General features: G+C 31.8%; 1 protein-coding gene across 3 annotated transcripts in view; it reads right to left on the bottom strand.

Moving 5' to 3' along the window:
• The window catches only part of LOC119829798 (solute carrier organic anion transporter family member 5A1), a 33,126-nt gene extending 25,462 nt beyond the window's left edge, over positions 1 to 7,664 (bottom strand). For all 3 annotated transcript variants that reach the window (XM_038352508.1, XM_038352510.1, XM_038352509.1), the window contains exon 1: positions 7,401 to 7,664. The gene's annotated coding sequence lies outside the window, so the exon portion shown is untranslated. The remainder of the gene's footprint in view (positions 1 to 7,400) is intronic.
• Between the last annotated feature and the right edge of the window lie 785 nt (positions 7,665 to 8,449).

Below are 8,449 nucleotides of genomic sequence, written 5' to 3'. Positions count from 1 at the left end.
GTTATATATTTGATTTATATTCTATACCAGTCGATGCCAAAACAACAACGGTTTGCTTAAGTTGCTAAAGCGAAATGTGCTGCATATAGTATGTACAAATAATATTTTTTGATGCATGACGCAGGTTAGTTAAGAGGTACATCTATATATATAAAATTCTCGTGTCACAGTTTTCGTTGCCATACTCCTCCGAAACGGCTTGACCGATTCCTCTGAAATTTGGTAAGCATATTGGGTAGGTCTGAGAATCGGCCAACATCTATTTTTTATCCCGATATTCCTACGGGATACGGACTTACGCGGGTGAAACCGCGGGGCGCAGCTAGTATAAATATATTATCGACTTAGTTTTAGAAAAATTCTTAACCCAATTACAAATTTCATCCTACAAAAAAGTGGTTAGGTACTTAAGTTTCAAAATTTTGGTTATGTAGGGGTAATCTTCGAAAACACTGTTCCGATCATAAAAAATATTTCAAAAACAGAATATTAATTATAGGGCAAGTTTTTGAGGGAAACGCAGACAATTTATGCAACACTAGCAGTTCGCCCCCGCTTCGCCCGTGGTACATATATAGCCTCTGTCACTCAGCGAGGTTGCACCTTTCTAATGGTGAAAGAATTTTTAAAATCGGTCCAGCAGATTTTGATTTTATCCATTACAAACAATGAACAAAAAAATCAAATGTTTCCTCATTATAATATTAGTATAGAAGTATAGATAAAGAGAGAGAGAGAGAAACTACCGATGTATTTCTATATTAAACTCTATAACAGACTTAGATTCATCCTCTTCATCGAAACCCAATTTTATATCTTATGATTTTACAAGCAGAACATATTTATAGAACAATAATGTTTAACGAAATGTCTATCAATGCCCTTCATAATACATTTCGAATTAAGAGTTAAATAAACTCATTATTGACGCGAGATTACTTTTGATAATAACCAACATATACCTACACATAGTATGTGTATGTATCTATATAGTGGAGCAAATCCATGACGCAATACCACAGCAAAGGGCAGCTGTAAAATAAGCTATCATATAAAACTCTTACTATAGAGAGAGTAGAGAGTAGTAGTTCAATTTTCCAAAACAACGTGCGTTGCTGTTTATATTTGGCCGAAACACACTAATATTTTTCAGCATCGGTTTCATTATAAAGGTAGGGATAGTTATCATAAATCGTAGGGCAAATTCGGCCAAACATCTGCGCCTAACTACGATATGAGGTCATCGGCTTGCACGCTCAACCGATAGCGGAGTTCCAATTGACCTCCATTGCTAACTGTTAAAACAACAATAATGCAACATTGCCCTTTGTACCATCACGAGGGAAATTAGGACGCTTTTACTTGTTACAACAAATTTATATGTTTAATTGATAGTTTGAATTGATGGTAGTATTATGAGTTTTATTCATTTCTGCTTTAAATACAATCACTAAGTACATAGTATAAAACAAACTCGCTTTCTCTGTCTGTCCCTATGAACGATTACGTCTAACAACGAAAACTATGCAACGTATTTTGATAATTTTTTACAGATGGAGTGATTCAAGAGGAAGGTATAATTTAACATCTATTAAACTACTCCGAATTTACGAGTGCGAAGCCGCCGGCAAAAGTTTGTATTATATAAAATTAGCTGTGCTATGCGGTTCAATCCGCGGACGAACCCGGGGACAAAAGCTGAAAATTCCTGTAGCTCATATGTTGTTCATATACATAAGCTACATCAATGCCAGTATCAACAAAATTCGTTTAGTGGTTTAAGTGTTATAAACATAGACCCATTCAATGATCCTCATAAACATTTATAATAGTAGTAGGAAAGGATGTGCATTTTTTTACGCAACATTAAATTTTTGGCTATATGTAGATAGTAAAGTTTATGCCGTATTATATTTAAGATCTACAGTCCCATCCGTGTTAATCCTAGCTTCGGTGACCAGGTCGTTTGGACACAGAATTGTAATTCTGCTGTTGTACTGAAGTACGATTCTGAGATAGCAATTAGTCAGACAGCAATTATTCTTGGATGACATTTAATACAAAAACGGCACTGTTGCATGGTTAGCAGTGACACTATCTACGGACGTTTATGAATTAAAACTTATACAAGAGGAGTAAGGTTTACAATTCAATACGTTCTTGCTTGACTAAAGAAAGTGCATCATGAATACCATGGCAAGAATTCTAATGAAACTAACAACAGGATCTTCTATTAAATATTAATTCGCATGAGGTGATTGATGAGATTCTGTTATCAAAATAAGGAATGCATTTTTTTTTTATAAATATGTTCATGCTCTTAGAATAACATACCAAAGTTGAAATTATTCAATGAAGTAAATTACTTTATGTGATGTCAGGTTTAGATACGATACATGTGTCATATTCATTTATATTCACAGGAAGCCAATAAACGTAATAATATGCTATTGTTTAAGTCAGCTTCTCCAAAAGAATGGTTTCGCCTTGGCCGAAATCAAATTGGACTGTGCCTAAAAAATAATATCAGCAGCAAGTATTATAACGAATTTCAAACTAAAATTTTATCAATTTTAAAACATTAAATAGACCGGTTACATTACGGAAATCGATAATACAACTCATATAGGACAAGGCCGAAGTAAGATTTATATTATTACGTAATTTATTAATATATATTGTTTTTAACTCTGCTCGGTACGGCCATTTTGCATATTTTTATTATTTGAACGTGAATTTTACGTGTCGCATAAAACTGTTTTTTTTCTGATAAAACTAATGTACGCAATACGCATTGAGGCGTGCCTGGAGTATTTTAGGGTGTAACCAACAGAGTCCACGATGACAGTGAAGGTCATATAAAAGACAATAAATAAATACATCCTTATTGTAAGTGTTAAAGATTTCGTTTTTGGGATAGAGAATTGTCGTACAAGTTTGATTGTTTAAGCAAAAACCAACAACATTTTATTGTGCAAATGTCTAGGATACAAGTGATATAACAGAAAAGAGCATTAATTAGTTGAATGTAGTGTGACTAAATATCAGCCCTTGTCATTCTTACGTGGAAGTCTTTTTAAAAACGGGTCCCTATTTCAAAGACTCAGCTGTCCATGTCTGTCTGATGAACCGTGACAGTAAGAAATTTGAAAGAAGAAGTGAAATTTCAGAATGGTGATGGAAACGGGTCTTGGAGACTCCCCCACTTATCGCACAAAACCCAATTTATATATTACATGCCACTTTTTGACGCCGGTCTTCTGTGGCTGTGATACTTGCTGATACGAGCTGGCTCAATTCATGCCCGAAGCGGACTCGAAAGCGGACGAAGAAGTATTCGCACTACACTTTTAAAAATTAATGTAAGGATAATTAATAAAAAAACCTGTCGTAGGTATACCACACCGCGCAACACGTAATGAGCGACAGGGTAAATAGTTTGTTCAGTAAGTTCACTGTTTACACTAAATAATGCTTTTTTAACATTTTTAATATTTGAATATAAGCATAATATTGTTTTTAAAAACCGATTGTAAGTTGCTATTTAAATTTCATAAACTGTGATTGTGATATATGAAATAGTCGTTGTTTATAAAGGTTTCCTCTCGTCTCGAAATTTTTAACGTCTTAAATACTTCGAATGGAACATATTGCGCTTCATAAGCACTTAAGATAAATGTTTAGCACTAACGGACAAGGGCCATCAAATGTAATTTCATAATGTGACATTAAAGAAGTGTAATGTGTAATTTAACATTAAATAGCGGCTTCCTTATAAAGCAGTTCGGGGCATTACTACTATGTAATTCTTTTTGTACGATATGTATGTTTTATATACTTTCATATATACACTGCAGAACATGAATATGATAGGTAATTTGTTATTACATATGATTTAATAATTCCGTATTTAATATAATGAATATTGAATCACGAGGAGTAGTAAATGTAGAAGTAAGTAGTGTGGGATTTACTTATTAGTCGACAAACATAGGCAAGGTATCAGAGAGATTCATAAAACGACAAGAGAAATACAAGTTGTAAAGTTGAATGGATTTTTTAATAATTGAAATGTTACCTTGGCACAAAATTTTTATATGAAGATATTGCTCATTAAATTCTACAGAGCAACATTGCTGGGAACTACACACAAAAATACACCGAGAACCTAACTCTTATTTACATTGTAGGTGCATCAAAATATTTTTGTCTGCATATATTGAAAATGACTAAATAATTAGTGATTTAAGACACTGAAATTAATTTCGGGTGTATGAGGCAGGCAGCTATGGTCTTAAAATTTAAGAATTGTAAAATTAAGCCGTGCATTTTGCTAAATTCTATACATCTTGTCAACGTCAATTATATAACACAGGTATTTTGTTAAATCCTCAAAGTCCAAACGTCAATCAATATGTTCATACTTTAGAAGTTAAACAATAACTTTATCTTACACAAAGAAGATTGTTATTATAAGTAAATGAGTATCTTCCGGAATATTCCATAGTAGGCGAATAGTAACGACATGAAATCATATGAAACCACCAAAACTTCCAGCTCTCACTGAGAACACACGCGTTGGTAAACAGAGTCACATGCATTGTTTCGCCTTGTTTTGTTTAGTAATGAGACCAAACGTGTGTTAATTTACACACTTGCAATTTATCTACAATTGTATTATGTAAATGTATTATTACTCAGATGTGCTGCATCATATTGCACAGTATATGCCCCAAAATTTTTTCCAATTATAAGCATTATTTCTAATATTTTGGCTTGAGTTTGTTCGTAATATTAATAAGTCGATTGCTTAAGTAGGTATTCAGTGTCCAAATTTCTTAAACACATCTAATAAACCAGTTGTCAATTTATTCACATATTAATGTCAGGCATTTTATTCCAAAGCTATCATGTATTGAATACATAATATGCCAATAAGGTGATTAGATTATTTAAATGTCGGAACTGCGCGGAAAGTGGATTTCGCTGGTCTCTAGCGCACGGCCGGCCGACGTTACACCGCAATTCACTTGCGCAACAACTCTTGCGTCAAGGCGAGCCTCCGGCTCCGGTTCAATCCTCTTGATATATAGGTACTTAACTGTTGCTTTAGTTATGCGATATATTAGTGCACTCTATACGGCCGCGAAGTTTCACAATATTGTGTATAAGTATTTATATGTTTAATGTGTTAACCTCATATAAACCTCAAATACATCACTCAAAAATATAGTAACTAAACTTATATTATAAATAGCAAAGATTTAATTTTTTGTTTGTTCATATAGCTGTGACGATTTTATTTATTTTATAAGGATAAAAACTATCCTATGTTCTTTCTCGGGCCTCAAAATATCTCTATAGCAAATTTCATCCCAATCAGTTTATTAGTTTAGGTGTGAATAAGCAATTCACATTTAAAATACTAATCACATTGTACTGTTCCCATGATCAATTCTATTTGCCTCATTATTATAATATTTGTTTGATAAGGAAATAAATGTATTAACACAATGTAACCTATTATCACACTGTCATACATAGTCAATGCAAAAATAAAATATTTAAATTTTCAACAGTACAAGCATTATCAAAATAATGATTGTAGTTATTTGTCTTGCCTGTGCTATCAGTGCTTCAAACGTAATGAACAATTTATAGTTAATGTTAAGTATAATATGATTAGGATCATTATACACATTTTCATGTTATTTTTATTAATATTGATCATTTATGACTATGGCTTTTAAGTTTGAATTGTATTATGACTCAATATAATGGTAATTGCGTCCGATCATATGTATGTGTCTGCACAATGTCATAGAAAATAATAAAATTCATGTAACTTTGTGCAGAACTTAAGCTGAATCTGATAGAGGTTCTTATAGTGATGTGTTAAATCTTTCATTGGTTTTGTCTGTCTTCTGTGACGGAATGGAAATGGAAATGGAATGACATTACACTATAGGATAAATAAAATAGGGAGTACTTGGGGTTTCTGCATTCTTGAGCACTGCATTTTTTGCAAAGTCGGCTAACATCAAATAAGATTGGCAACCATGACTGCGATTCAGAGAGGAGCATACCTAACTTTAGAATTTTGAATGTATACATATATGAAACATAAACTGAAGAAGTTATTGTTTCATAAGACGATGAAGTTTCTAATTAAGATTGTGATACACAAATCAATTATATTTAAATGAACAGTTTTAATTATATCCAAATTGAATGAATGAGTATATTACCTAGTTCAGTAATAATTGTATTAGAAGCAATTAAGTAGGTCAAGATTGTCTGTGTATGGTCAATAAATACATTACTAGTGCTACAAGTGAATAATAACTAAGATATATATAGCCATAACTTTATTAAGTATGTAAGTGACTTTACATGTTACCCATACAACTAAATTAGAGTGGATTTGCTAAGACAAAATAAAAATAGGTAAAAAAAGAAGCAAAAAACACACTTTGATGAGAGAATCAACTTAAGTGTGTCACTTGCTTTTAAAGAGTATAAAGTGGGTCAAAATCGAGTCTAAAGGAGTTTGTTACATACAAACATACAGGGGAAAGACTCACAGGATTGGGCACAAGATTCATTAACTTTAATAAAAAAACGAAGAAATTTGATAAACATATTAAGTCCCATTACTCATTTATGATTATAGAAATGACACTTTCATGTCACCAAATAAGTTGTTTGTTTATAACAACAAGGCAGTCTGAAGAACTTGTAAAAAGTTAATACTATTAAACATTTACATTATGGTGATGTAGACTAATAAGTATGATATAAAAATAAAATGTAATTTAATAATTGAAGATCTTAATTTAACTATACAATAATAAACATAAAATAGCCTATAAACTAGAATCCCTAACATTAAATGTGACTTGCATTGAAATATTATTTATTTACTTTAATGCAGTCATGTTAAAATATGTACTACAATGCAGTAATATTTATAACTATTTTGTCAATATTCATTGCAGGTTGCTTTTCTTATTCAAATAATCTAACAAACATCCTAACAACAAAAAATAGCAACAAACAATGCAATCATTTTCCGGTATTGATGAAAGAACACTATTGCTTACACGCGAATGGACAAGGCCAAGCACTGACATTTTTGGTTTAGAAAGTAAATAAAAATCTGATTAAAGCAATAAATGTAGTCAATCTTTTTTAAATTTGGAAAATTCCACACACATAAGCTTGAAATCATAATTTTTGCATTAGCTCGTTTAATTAGGACACCTTTATATGGCTGTTATTATCCTTACTAATATGGATTGGGGAACAGAGACTGGTGAATTAGGAATACACCAATCTCAGTTACCTCTCTAAAATCATAATCGAATGAAACAAAATGAAATGCTTTTTTATTTACTTACTGTCTGATTTATCTTCAATATGCGCACAGGTAAAACAATTCTTTTGTGAAAGGATCTCACTAAACACTTAAAGGTTTTTCAACACACTGACTAATCAAAACGTAAGCAAATTATTTTAACTGCACTTTGGAGATAATCTTAAATTAGTGGTGGATTCACATGTAGCAAAAATTATTTGTTATTTGACAATAAATTTTTAAATTCTAATGAACTCGCACTACACAACACACGTCGAACGAAATTCTCACTGGATATTTTTCTATGTATTCTGTTGTCTCTGGTTTCCAGATGATCGGTGTGAAGTCAGTTTCAGTAGAAAGCAAAACAATCTCAGCTGTTATAAAGATACTAGCGTCCTCTGGTATGAACAAAATTAATACAAGTAGTGGAATACTGCCATCTGTTATTTACTTTTATTAAGCTGCATATTTCTTATTCCCTAGAATATTAATGATTTTCGAATATGCTTCATAGGTGGCAGTTAACAAAATAAAAATATATCTACTGAGAGAGAGTGGCAAAGGTGTATTAGATGTATAACAGTATAAATAGATTTAAAATCAGACATTCATAAATTGTCTAGGTGACTGTTTGCTTAATTTAATCGCCATAATTTTAGACATCAGTTTAACGAGACGAGGTGCTAATTAGTTACTAGACGAGGTAACATTTTCGTTTATCAAGACTGAGAGTTAAGTAAAGAAATACGCCATATTATTTCTTAAATAATAACAAAGTATATTCTTAATATTCTTATTAGATACACTTTATAGTTGCGTGTTTTTTAAATATACAATAGGAAATCTACATAAATAAACTAAAATAACTAATAATAAATAATTCTTACATTTTGAACAATGTTTAAGATTATCAAGAAACTGTTCCTCGCGTTGTCGCGTGTCGCGTGGAACCCGGCTAAATGTAGCCTATGTTTTATCTTAAAATAGATTCCAACAGAGGTTTCTTCTTGAAAGAGCATCAAACACATCAAACATCCATACATTTCTGAAAACTTTCACGTTTATAATATTATAGTAGGATAAGGTATT

The sequence above is a fragment of the Zerene cesonia genome, chromosome 10, assembly GCF_012273895.1.
Source record: "Zerene cesonia ecotype Mississippi chromosome 10, Zerene_cesonia_1.1, whole genome shotgun sequence".
Taxonomy (NCBI): domain Eukaryota; kingdom Metazoa; phylum Arthropoda; class Insecta; order Lepidoptera; family Pieridae; genus Zerene; species Zerene cesonia.
Note: the sequence above shows the minus strand (reverse complement) of the source record. Positions and strands in the feature narration are given on the sequence as shown.